This window comes from Melospiza georgiana, chromosome 18, assembly GCF_028018845.1.
Source record: "Melospiza georgiana isolate bMelGeo1 chromosome 18, bMelGeo1.pri, whole genome shotgun sequence".
In the NCBI taxonomy this organism is placed as follows: Eukaryota; Metazoa; Chordata; class Aves; order Passeriformes; family Passerellidae; genus Melospiza; species Melospiza georgiana.
In genome coordinates, this window is record NC_080447.1 from 8,760,194 (window position 1) to 8,773,421 (window position 13,228).

The window sequence follows — 13,228 nt, forward strand, 5'->3', positions numbered from 1 at the left end:
TTGTAAAATAATACAAAAGAGACCACAAGTATTTCAAAGCTTTCCCTTTCTAAGTTTTAATCAACACCAGAACTAGAACACACCCCAGACTGTGGTGTGCAAACTTATCAGCTGCAGTGTCCCAAACCAACTCAGAGAGGTCTTGTCTGATCCTCCAGGACAGACTCTGTCCTGTGGGAGAAATTCAGTGAAAATCCTGGTGATTAAGGTCTCTCCCAGAGCATGATTTCCCATCCCCTGCCTGTTACTGCATTACACAAGAAATCTCCAATTTAGCCTCTAATCCTGGCAAGCATTTCTTGGCCCACGTCGCTGTCCTTTCATGTTGGCCAAGTTTAGAGGGGGAGAAGGAGGAGGCTGAAGATGAGCCAGCTGGTTTTAAACCCTTCAGTGCATTCTGTGTTCCCTACATGGGGAATAAAGACAAGCTCTGGGCCTCTTGTTTGCCTTCTGGAGAATGGCTGGGTCATGTTGGGGAACAGAGCTCACGTTCTCTTGCACTTGGGTCTTGTGAGTGGTGTAGTGCCTAAAGACCAGGAGGGATAAACTTGTGCTCCAAAGGAAGTTGGCAATAAAGTTTGTTCTATAAAAAGAAACCTGCAGTTAGGATCCAGTTTCCTATTCTGAGTAAAGGCAGGGTGTCGAGTCAGAAATTCCAACCCAGCGGGTCAGGAAGGATTCCAGGACATCTTGAATCACAACTCAAATGTGTTCCCTTTCACCCTTTGGCCCAAGTCCCACTGGGATTACTACTCAAAACTATTTTATTCAATTCGCTCTGTGCCTGGTGCTTGGTGTGAATACACACTGTGTTTTCCAAAGGCTGAAGCTTCTCTTCATGCCTTCACTGGCTACTCTTGTTTCTCCTCTATTTCTTCTGCACTTTAACAGTTTCCCCCCTCCACTCAGAAGACTTTTTTTGTACCTAAACCACAGGAGACACAGAATTCTACCCTAAACAATAAGTGGCCTTGCTGTTCCCAGTGTCCTTGTTCCTGATATTTCACTTGTAAATTATTTGGGTGGTGATTTTATTCCATACTTATTTCTTAATGAGAATTATTTTGCTATGGACACAGATGATTTTATGGACATGTTTGAATTAGGAACTTTTTTCACCTATTTTGAATTAGGAACTTTTTTTACCTATCTTTCTAGTTTTGTACTTGGCAACCCAGATGGAGAATAGGAAATATTTCTCATAGTTGTCATTCTCAAGTGGTGCTGGCTTCCAACTATAAGGTCACAAAAATAGTATAAGAAACCATAAATTATATATACTGCGTATAACACATGGTTCTGCGATACTTTATAATGAGAAGAAGTGAAAATTTCAAATCTGTCTGCAAAGAAGACAAAAGGTAAAATAGGGAAATCACTTGTAGAATCACTTAAATTTGGTGAAATGGAGCCAGTGGGACACACTTACCTGGATGGTTTCACTGAACATTTATTGAATCCCACTCTCCTGGTTTTCTTCCCCCCGACAGGACACTAAATGAGCTGACAATGGAATTTCTTTCTCTCCACAATTCTGCAAGCAGCACATGCTAAGGATGAAATGTCCAAAGGTAAAGATAATGCAGTAATTAGCAAAGACAATAGACACCTAAAAAGAGAAGAAAAATCTAGGTGCATTAACAACCTTAGAAGGAAAATATCCTTGCAGGTGAGTGGAATTCATGGCACGAGTCTGTTCCCCATGGTTTCATGGTTTCTGTGGTTCGAAGAGATGTGTTTGCACAAGGCCTTACCTATCATTAGGTAAAACAGTCAGGGGCAAAAGAAGGCAAAATAAGTCTGTGCTTTACTCATTAGGCTTTAATAATTCTTCTCTTTTGCCCAATGTATCTCTCACAGTGCTGCACACTGGGCTATCATCAAAGCAAGGGTGGGGAATGCTCCACCTGGAACAAATACCCTATAATTTAGTACTGAGGTCATTTCCATGGGACATGTGGGCTTGACCCTCCTTAGGGAGATGTCTCCCATTTCCCTGCTACTGCAGTGACAGGGGACATTGCCCCAGTGTCTGCAGAGCCTGTTTTCCAAAAGGATCAACTCAGTACCTAAACTCAAGGGGAATGATCTTGCATGGAGCTCCAGTTCTGTGGGAGCTGAGCACAGGTGGCCACAGAGGTCAGCACTTTGTACCTGAGGATCACAAGGTTTAAACCTTGCTGGAGGAAGACGCTTCAAACACCTCCCTTGCTTCAGGGTTTCCACTGACATTTTGTCTCTGTGTCCATCTGCTGAAGAACAAACTTTCCCCATGAACGTGTGTGCCAAGGAAATCCTGAGAGGGCCGTGCCTTCCCTTGGGCAGAGTGATGCACAAGCCTGACCCCACTGCAAGTTCTCCCTCAGCTCTTTTCCAGACAGATTAACATCTCTGGGAGCCCTCAGCCTCAGACCTAACCAACCATCAGGTTCATGCAATCACCTCAAACTCTTGACCCTTTGCTAAAATTTATCAGGCAGGTATGAACTGATCTAGAATCCAAGATGTATTATTCCAGGTTAATCTGGGACATGTGTAAAGGACAGAGAGTTTGGACAATGGAGAATCTAGCTGTTTTTCTTTCTTTGCCTGAGAAAATTCTGGATCAAAAATCCAATGTTGTGCTGCAAAGACTCAATTCCCTTCCCCTCCAGGACAGTGGCTGTTATTTTCCTTATTTTCCTCATTTGCTGGGCAGTTGCCTACAAGGCTTCAAACTGAGAGTCAGCAGGGAACGCCAGGCTTTCCTTCCCTGCCTTTGCTCCAGCACATGCAGGTTATTTTGGAGGACGATTCCTTTGAAGAAGAAACAATGAACTGTGTGAATCAAACGTTTTCATAGCGGTTGAAAACTGGAGCTTGGCAGGAAAAAGGAGCAGGCAAACATTAAAGACAGTGTAGCAATAAAAGGCAGGGAGCAAAGAGAGAGATGGGGTAGAAGATAACAGGGTATAGGGTAGAGCACACAAGTTAAGCAGGAAAATTAAGATGAGGAAAGGAATGTGGAAAAATGGAGAGGTAAAGATTGAGAAATCTGTCTTGCCAGGTAAGCAAGCTGAGCTGTCTCACTTTGGGAAAAGGGAAGGTTAGAACTGTTGACTGACCTCTGATGAAATCTAGCATGTACTTTCACAACCTCTTAATAAGAGCAGTAAAGTAGTTGTATTGCATAATGGTCTGAGAAATGGATACTTGTAACACATTCCAGCACTCCAGCTGTGCTGTCACTGCCAGGACACCAAACTCCTTGTACTGGGTACACTGGGGGTCCTGGGGGGCTGCTGCAGGAACCTTCCACAAAGCAGGCTGTGCCCACACTTCACAGTTTCGGTGTTTTTTCCTGGAATCTCTGTTGGACTCCTACGTGTCACTTAAATGAATGTTTCTTTCATCTGAGTTCTCTTATGGAGGTGAAAGAAAAGGTTTGGTGACTGAGTTTGGTGTTCAGCAGTCATGGCATAATTGAAATTTCAGGGCTGGAGGCTGTCATATAATTGGTTCAAGGAGTTGAAGGCCTGTGGCCAAGCACGCACAGCTGATCTGTGGGTTTGTGGTGTGGATGTCCCTGTAGTGAAACCTGAAGAGCTGGGGGGTTTTCCCTATTCTTATCCTGGAAAATACCCTTAAATCTATGTCCCACAAACATTTGCAATGGTCTCTCTGTGCATTCCAGACTTTACAGCTGACTCTGAGCTGGGGTGACGACACTGCCAAACCCCAAAGCCAGTGGATACTTCCCAAAGGCAGAGCCTGAAGGTTCCCAGGCTGTGGTTTGCTCCTGTGGTGGAGAAGCACATGGAGAGCATTTGTGATTCCACCTTCCCCATTGAGTGCTGCATTCCTTTATTCCTCCTTTACATCACACTTGCCTTGTTGTTGTTGTTTATTTGGGCACAAAGTCTCCTGCACTTGCAGTCCCATCATAAATCCTCTGAGGAGAGTGGTTTTTTCCTCTTGATCCTGGATGCACTGCTGTGAGTACCTGCTGGTGACACTCCTACAACTATGCCCTGAGCTGGATGAACCCTGGGCTCAGGGAGCAAACCCCAGACCTGGAGCTGCTCCTCTTTTCCCTTGTGCGATCCCAAAACTGCTTCAAACCCCGGCAAATTTACACTGTGTGGTGTCATCTCACAGCCCCTGCCAGTGAATGTAAATGGCATAGAGAGCATGTGGAACAGATGGAATGAGACATGCACGTAAAGAATTAAAGTATTTGTGAGGAAATTTGGCAAGGAGGTTGGAATGCTTCAAGCACTGTGTACGGGGGTGGAGGGAGGGAGACCAGGATGAGTTGTGGGGGCCTCTATGCTGGTGATCCATTTCCTTCAGAAACAGTATGTGACCTATTTCTGTAATTGTGCTAAACATAGCAACAAATATTCCCTTCTTCCCACCTTCCTTCGGGAAGCTTGACAACTTCTTTAGTGGAGAAAAATGTTTCCTTGAGGAAGAGCTGTGAGCTGCTTGATTTTGCATTGAAATATTAGATGAAATTAAAGAGAGCAAAGGGAAAAAGGAAGGTCTGAATGGGAATAAGATGGTTTGTTACAAGCAGGAACAATGCCCTCACCAGTGGACAGTGCAGGGAACCAGTGGGAAAAATCCACAGCTGTAAATTAACTTAGGTGAAATGACTTGGAATTTTCATTTTAAAATGGCATTATGGATTGGCTTAGGCCAATTATTTTAAAAGTGACATTTTAGGAGATTTTATATACACACACAAAGAGTGACTATGAATGGGTTACCAAACTGGAAAGAAATAGGATGAAATTTTATGTAAAGGAGACCCAGAAAAGTCACTGGGAAATGGAATAAAAAGTATGGAATTCTGCAGACTCTTTCCTTTTACAATTGCTCAAAGTAAACTTGGTAACTCATATTTTTGATCAACTCATTACATAACCTTTATCTTGGAAGGTACCTCTTGAAGTTCATGATAATGGCTTGGATTGGCTTTGAGCAGGGAGCTCTCCATGCCACAGGTAACACTCACACAGATTAGGGTGACAGTTTTGTTATCTCCAGTCTGTCTTTCTCAGAGAGAGGTGACAGAAGCCCTAAATCTGAGGATAAATGTTCTTGTTCACTGCACAAAACATCTAAATTCAGAGATGGGAAAGGAAGCTTTCCTGCAGCCATAGGAAAAGCTGAAATATTAACTGAACAGATTTTTGAAAGAAAAAAGTGATGAGTTTGGAACAATGCAGACCAGCAGTTTAGGATAAGGTAACACTTGATGGTTTTCATTAAATCCATAACACTTCTTGTGGTGCTAATGGACTTTAAAGGAAGGCCCCAGCCAGTGAGTTTGCCCCAAAAGAAATCTTGAAACAAGAGTATGAATAGAAGATAGCAGTCAGGTTTCCCCTGATAATCATAAAAGGCTCAAATTACCTTCCTTTCCATCCCCAAAGGGGGCATAAATACTTCATTTATGAGATTGTTTACGCATGACTAATCTATTTCTACTTGCTAATTGTAATGACTAATGTGTGTTACAAGACAAATATTAGCTTGTAATAATACCTGAACAAGTAGATTTATAAGCGTTAAGCAAAAATACAAATAATTAGCAGAAGCTGACTGGCATTATCGTCTAATTAAGTGTAAAGACACTTTCTATATGAAAGCAGGAGCCTGAAGATTTCTCAAGAAGCTGTAGGAATAACTAGGCCATGCTGCTGTCTTGATAAAAGGGCAGGAGTCAGGTAATATTTAATTTTCATGGGAGCTGCATTCAGTCACGCTTCCCCCACTGACGTCAGTGCAAGAAAAGCACTTTCGGCCTGTTCCTACCTGCTGAGGCCATATGTCCACTGGGAAGAATTTGGCAGACATCTCCAAGTAGAAGTAATTACAAGAGACAGGAGCAGTCCAGAGAGCAGAGTTTGGGAGTTATTTCTGCACTGCCCAGCTCCCTGCCTACTGCTCCCAGAGAGGGAGTGCAGCTCACCAAGCACTGGGTATAATACAGACATACTTCTGGGCTGTGCTGCTTTGTTTAAATTAAATGTGAAAACGTTGCTTCATTAAAAGGTTCTCTTTAGGTTCTCTTTAGGTGAGGTGGAACATCACCTCACTTATTCCAGCCTGTGGATTATGTCTGTATTTTCTGGAGATTCCATTATAAGGGGCACATGGACCAGAGTGACTTTTCAACTGCTACAATGCAAATTTTGTGTTCAGGTCAAAGCACCACAGCTCATATTATATATGAAAAGTGGATTTAAAGGGGCACCATTGAGTGTGGCACCTCCTGAAGGAACACTGAGGGCTCACAGGTCAGAAACTCCCATGGATTGTACCCTTTTTGCCTGAGAGCAGTGATTCGCAGACTGTCCTGGGTGGACAGATAGCTGGTTAATCCCAGGCTGGAGCCAGAGCACACACAGTGAGCAGGCAGCACTGGTGATGGGAGATTTTGACCTCAAGAAGGAACTTGGGACAGAAGTGTGACACTGTGATACAGGGGCTGAAAATTTATGACAGTTGGCTCCAAAGGGACAAGTTGGCTCTAAGGGTACAAATTGGATTTTGGCTCGTAAATGGTGTAATTACCTCAAAAATAGTATTCTAGAGCAATTTATTACAGTAATAATGTAATCCTTCATGTAACATCTGTGAGTAGCACCTAAAATATTTGACCTGTATCACAGACAGGCAGCCAGGAGTATTGCCTGAAACCACAAAGTGAGCTGAGGGTAGTGCTGGAATTGTTACCCTGCTCTCATGCTTCCAAATCCTTCCTTACATTTTGACCTGGTCCAAGTTTTCAGTGTTCTGATAAGTGATTGGAATAGTTCACTCTGAGGGATAGGATGAGGAGCTCCTCCCTGGCAGGTACCACAGGAGCACAAGGGGTGAGTCTGACCTTCAGCTGCAAATAATTCCAATGCAGGATGTAGACTGGGAATGTGCTCCTCCTGCAGACAAGGGGCTTGCACTTAGTTGAATCTCAGCAAAGATTTTGTGTAGCTACAATGTAAACAACAACAAAGCAATGATTTGTGTGCCTTCATCCTGTCCATCTTAGTGGCTTAATATTGAGACCTAAAAACTCAGTAGAATTTCTACTCCTAAGTTTCTCCTTTTACTCAAACTCTGCAGCTCTAATGTGAGTTTAGATTTTACACAAACACATTTCTTCCAAATACAGATTTGGAACACCAACTGTGTTTTGTCAAAATACTGTATTAGCTTGAAGGTGTAGAATAGAATTTAGGCTCTGCAGAGCGCTGTGACTTGTAGCTTTGTCAATCATTTTAAAAAATCTCTTTGGAAAAAAACAAGCACATTTCAGAATAAGTTTGTATCCATCAAGCTCCAGATCAGCAAGTGCAAACTGCACTTGTTTCTGAATATGAGGAGAAGGATTTGTTTAAATCAGCAGAGCTGGTCTTTGTCCATTTTAGGTCCATGTGCCAGAAAACTGAAGGTCACCTCTGATTAGACTGGACCAGGATCCTCTGTGATTTCAGAAAGTACAGGGGCTCATGTGAGCCATTCCATGTCGGATCAAGAGGTGAACCTTGGGGAGGCAGGGACAGCTCCTTGGTTTGGAGCAGGGAACACTTTCCAGGATTGGGTCAGTGTTACCCTTTCCATCTCCTTTGCAAACCCACTCAAATTTTTTATATTTCTTCTGCATAAAATCTCAGTCAAAGGGTTGTCAGCCAAAATGATTGGCTGAGAGGGAATGCAGGTACTAGTTCTGTGTGTGACGAGGCCAAAAGGCTGCAGGCTCCACACAGGAAAATAATAAATATCCCTGTGTAATTCCTTTCTTTGTATGTCAAGGAAAGACGAACATTTCCATTTCTTCCTGAAACAAGTGTCAGAAAAATCCAAAAAAGCAATATTCACTGGGCTGCAGGAAAACAGAAGGCTGAACAGATATCTCTGAGCTGAAAGAAAGGTTCCCTTTACACAAACATTTCAAGGCATGGATAGTTTCTTGAGTAATCAAGAAAGCAGTTGATTAAATTAAAAGCAGTTGAAATATTTTATTGTATACAAGTATATTATCTTGTAAGGTGAATATTTTAAATTTTTGATAGTAGGAGTGGTAGCAAAATAGGATTTGCTCTGCAATTCCATTGTAAATTAGGGCATGTGCAACCTTAAAACCTCAGAAAAATGCATTGTTTCATTTAATAGGGCTTGGAAACAGGGATGTCAACACGGGCATCTCTGGAAGTCTTATGGCTCTAATTCCTTTATTCCTTCTCATAATTTTAGAGAAAGCTTTCAGCACAACATTTATCTGCAGTTGATGGATCACTGAATGCTTACAGCTGAAGAAAATGAACATCAAAGATATCTAGTAAATTATTTTAATGGTTGGATCTTTACCAGAGTGAGCTTCGTCTTTTGCATGTTTTGTTTCCCATAAAAACACAGTTCATATATGTTCTGAAGGCAGAATTTAGCCAGAGCTGACTATTTGCTTTGATTTACATTTCTTATAAGTGAGCTGTGAGTGAACTTGACAGCTCCATGGCCGAAGGGAAGTCCTGATACCGAGGTTCCAGAACAAAAGGGCCTTAATGAGGTCACAGCAGTAACAGAATGTAAAACAGAACATTTCTTATTCAATCTCATTATTACTGATGAGCCTCCACTGGGTTGTTCAGGCTCCAGTTCAGAATGGGGTGAGAGGAAGCAAAGACAGAAGGAAGAACAGACCTAAATGTGAATAATACAGAAATTATTACAATTGTGTGTGTCTGAGTGAAATACAGTGATATCACCTTTCCATTTTGGTGAGCACGCCTGGCACTGAGCAGCTGGTTTAGTCTGTGGATGAGCTCCTTCAGGGGGATGACCTGAACCTCAATCTCTCTTAAATGATGAAGTCCATGGCAGGGACATCTACTGCAAACCCTCTGCTCTCCATCCCATAAATGCTCACTGACTGCACTGCTGCTCTCCCCTCTTCAGATCCCAAACCTGTGGAATGGTTTGTTCTCTTTTCAGTTTTCAACATAGCCTTGTGCTCCCAGAAATCAAGATGTACAAAATTTGAGAGCACAACAATAAAACATGTTTTAATGACAAGAAAAATAAATCTAGAGGGAAAAGAAGAGGAGAAATTGGCAACTCCTATTAAATAGTGCCTATAAGGATCTGAATTTGAACAAAAGAATCTGCACAATGGTTGATGGTGGCCTGAAGTTCCAGAGCTGCTGCCTAGAAAGTGTTTTTTATACCTTTCCAGATTGTGGTAACTGTTTTCACCTATGGATATTTGAAGGAGGAATTGTTGGAAGATAAGAGAAGCCAAAGAGCTGCATTAATCCAGGCTCTGATGTGGTCACTGATCACAGACAGGAGCCACAGTTTTTATTCATCTTTTCTGTAACATTATTTGAGCATGACTTTCAAAAACTCCAAAGATTTCTTAGGACTTAAAAGAAAAAACTTCACCTTATCTTTTCCCACCACAAGAAAGGAAAATTATTTTTAGAATTCCAAAAAAATATTTGGAGTGATGAATTGCATTTGTCCATTCTTTTCCTGCACTTTGTCCACAAAGGCCATACTGGCAGATTAATTTTTTGTTTGTTTTAATTTTAAACTGCAAAGTAAACCTTGTAAGTTTGGCAGGAGAAGCCCTTAGATATTTCAGTGCAATACTTCTCAATTCTTGTTTTTACAGTCATAAACACCTTCTAATGCCAGAGGGGAAGAGGACTTTAATCCAGATAAAATAAGATTCTTAAACCCTGAAATCTGTACTCAGATTTATGGGGCAATTTGAATATTTGGGCTCCCATGCCAAAAGCTGCACATTCCACTTGTGCAGCACGGGGTGTTGCCTGCCTGGCTGATTCCAGGGTCATGGCACACCAAGCTGCATCACCCATCCAGAGTTACCCCACAACCTATTCCAACATATAAACTCTGAGTTTTGTTCTCAGAATGTGTTTGCCAAATGTTATTTCCATATTTACTTTGCCTTTTAGACTTAAATATTTTTTTTTCTCTTGTAGTATTTTTATCCTGTATCTTATTTAACACCTTTTAATAAGCTGAATTCTTACCAAGCGAGCACAACAACATCTGAAAGATGAAATCTCTCTCTTTGATGGTATGAAACCATGACCCAACAGGCCCATCCTCTGCCTGCAGGGCTACTGGGAGCTTCATGTTAGATTATTAAATCCTTCAGAAACTCAGGTATGTTTATTCCTAATGCAAGGTACCTTGCCAAATCACCATTCTTTCCTCTTTTGAGTGCAAAAATAATTTACAATTTAAAAGTATTTGCAGTTTTGCTCTGCCTAAATCACATTTCCCTTTTACTCCTGAGTAGTTTCAGTTGTCATTTGCTTCTCTCTGTTTTTCCAAGCAGCTCATTTGCTTTGGTTCTACAGAATATTTAAATGTCAAGTTGCAATGGTGTCTCGCAGAAACCAACAGGACAAGCTGGAGCACAAAAGTGCTCCTCACTTCCACTTGAAAATAAATTCCTTCCTCTGCCCTCCTTGCAAGGTCTTCTGGCCAGTTCTCTGTCCCACTTGCACCTGAAGCTCCCAAAGCCCCTGTGAAACACACACTATTCTCATTGTTTCTTTAAAAAGAAAAAACCAAGTGAAAACCTGCTCACGGGTTTTGACACATTTTGACTGTCAAATGGGTCAGCATATATGGGAATGCCTGAAGCTTGATTTTTAAATCTTATCTCTATTTCCAACAACTTCTATTTTTTAACATTACACTTGCTTGAAAGTAACAGTTTGCATTTACTACTTGCTTCATCCCTACCAGTTATACCTGAAATGTCATCTAAATATCACTGTGATGTAGGGAAGGAATCAATCTACTCTGCTCCTGAACTGTTTTTATCCTTTCATCCACAGCCACATTTCTAGAGATTTTCTCGGATTCATTGCTGGCAGTTTAAACTTCACACAGACAAATTTAGCCATCCTTTTTCCCTGGCTGCCTCACACTTCCATCACCAGTACAGGCACCCAGCTACAAGCACTGCTCTTCAGAATGAGTTGGGCACCTTTGGTACCTTCCTTTCTTTCATTGTTCCTTCTCTGTCCATCCCATTCCTCCCTGCTCTCACTGAGCTCCTCCTGCTCCTCCATCCGTAGCAGTCAGAGATGATCTTTTCTCTTTCTAGAAAGCACAAGATTGTTTATCTCCCCTTGCCTGCCACTGCTTCCTTTCCTGCCTCTCTTCTATCTTTTACAAGCCAGAGAACAAACGGCTTCTAAGATAATTTGTCTGTTTTTGATAAAAATATGGGAGCACATCTGGTCCTGAGTCAGCTTAGACGTCTCATTCTTGTCATTAGAACTTGAGTATTAATTTGAACTTTTTCTCTTCTCACTTTCCTAATGATGTGACCTTCGGTTAATGGAAGTCCTCTACAACTGTTTGCAGATTTCTTTCAACATTATCTTGGAGGTGGAAAAACTTCCCCAAACTGACTTTCCAGGTCATTAATCTTTCCTCAAACTGCTCTGTAATAGGCACTGTTAGTATAGGATTGAGACAAGCAAATAAAATAATTTTCAGGGAATTTTCATGTGTAGGACTCTCAGGGGGATGTGGAACCCTTGGCAAGGTTGGCTGATTCAATGACCACGGTCTGATCACTGGCAGGACATAAACTATGGATCTATGAACAACTGCTCTACAAACAAACCTTTTGCTGATGTTTTTAATTTTCTTCTAGAAATACTCATCCCTTCAGAAAATCAATATCTTGTTTTAAAACTCAGACAACTTTTTTATTTTTACCAGGATTAAATAAACTTGGTAATGCAGCTATTCCTGTATCTTAACAAAATTAAAATGAAAATGTGAGTTTACAGGCAATCTGTATCAGTGTTTAAAAAAAGAACTATTGGGTATTGGTTTGTTTTGTGAATTTTAAAGTTATTTTGATGTTAAAATTAGTTGTTGTTAATTAAGCCAGTGAATTAGTTTGGCTGGTTTGGTTTTGGATTTTTTCCCTTTTAAGTCTCCAATTTGTGGGAGTAATTTTTTTTTTTTATTTAAGAACAAAATAATTTTGAATTGTTGTTTATAAACACTTGAAAAAAATACATAAGTATTGAATAAATTGAAAAACACTTAAGAAATTTATGCAATCTCATAAAAAGTGGACAACGAGATCACTGAGGACATACCTGGAGTGAGGCTGCTCAGCTGTGCTGTATCACAAGAACATTCAAAAAGAAATTACATAAATCGTGGTCAAAATCTTCTAAAATTCTGTGACCTTTAATCCTTGCCAATGAACTTGCTCATTTGAATACAATTTATTTAAGGGCAACCCAAGAGTGGGGGCAAACAGAATTGTTTTATATTTTGGGTTTTGCTACATAGAACAGTTGGAGATCACTTGCTTGTGTAGTTTTCATAATTTGGGCATCATCTCACCCTTCCCTCCCTGTTATTTCTATTACTGGGGAGGAAAACACAGAAAACAGTAAAAATAACACTTGATTGAATAAGACACAAGACAATCCTTAGTGGCACTGCAGCCACTGGATTTTGTTCTAGTGAGAAACCATAATGTTCAGCTAAAATACATAGAAAAATATGTTACACCTGGAGATGAGTTGTCTTTGTCATGGAATATTCAATGCTGCTGAGATTTGACATGGACAAAGCTTGGCTGAACTCCAGTTGTGCTCCTGGTGTGAGAAGGGCCAAATTCTACACTCAGAGCCAGGAGAGCCCTGTCTGAGCCCGCTGCTCCAACCAGCTGTGTCCTCCAGGAAGTGCTCTTCCCATGGATTGGATGTGCAGCAAAGGGGCCAGACTCTGGGACAAAACAAAGCCAAGCCCCTGTTCACTATTCCATCTCTCCTGGAGCCTCCTGTGACACCTCTGTGTCTTCCCCCATGTCTAGTTTGAAGTTTAAGCAGCACCTGCTGGTGAAAACAAAGGCCATGGAAGTGCTGAGCCATCCTCCTGGAAGAACAGGTTTCATCATTACTCTGAGCTCTGGGTAAGCTGTTCTAGAATGGAATAAGCTGGGCTATCACTGTTTGGAGTAATTTTGTCAAGGTGAGGGCTGGCTCATTCCCAGCTCTGAAGGCTGAGTGTGACCCAACTGATCTCCACGAGTTTGGGAACTTTCAGTGGCTAGACTTTGGACTTGCAGATTAATCCGTTGACAGAATTAGTTAGGACTGTATCTTCCCACTAGAAAAATGGTTATTTTGTATAGTAGAAACCCCAATGTTACTGTTCA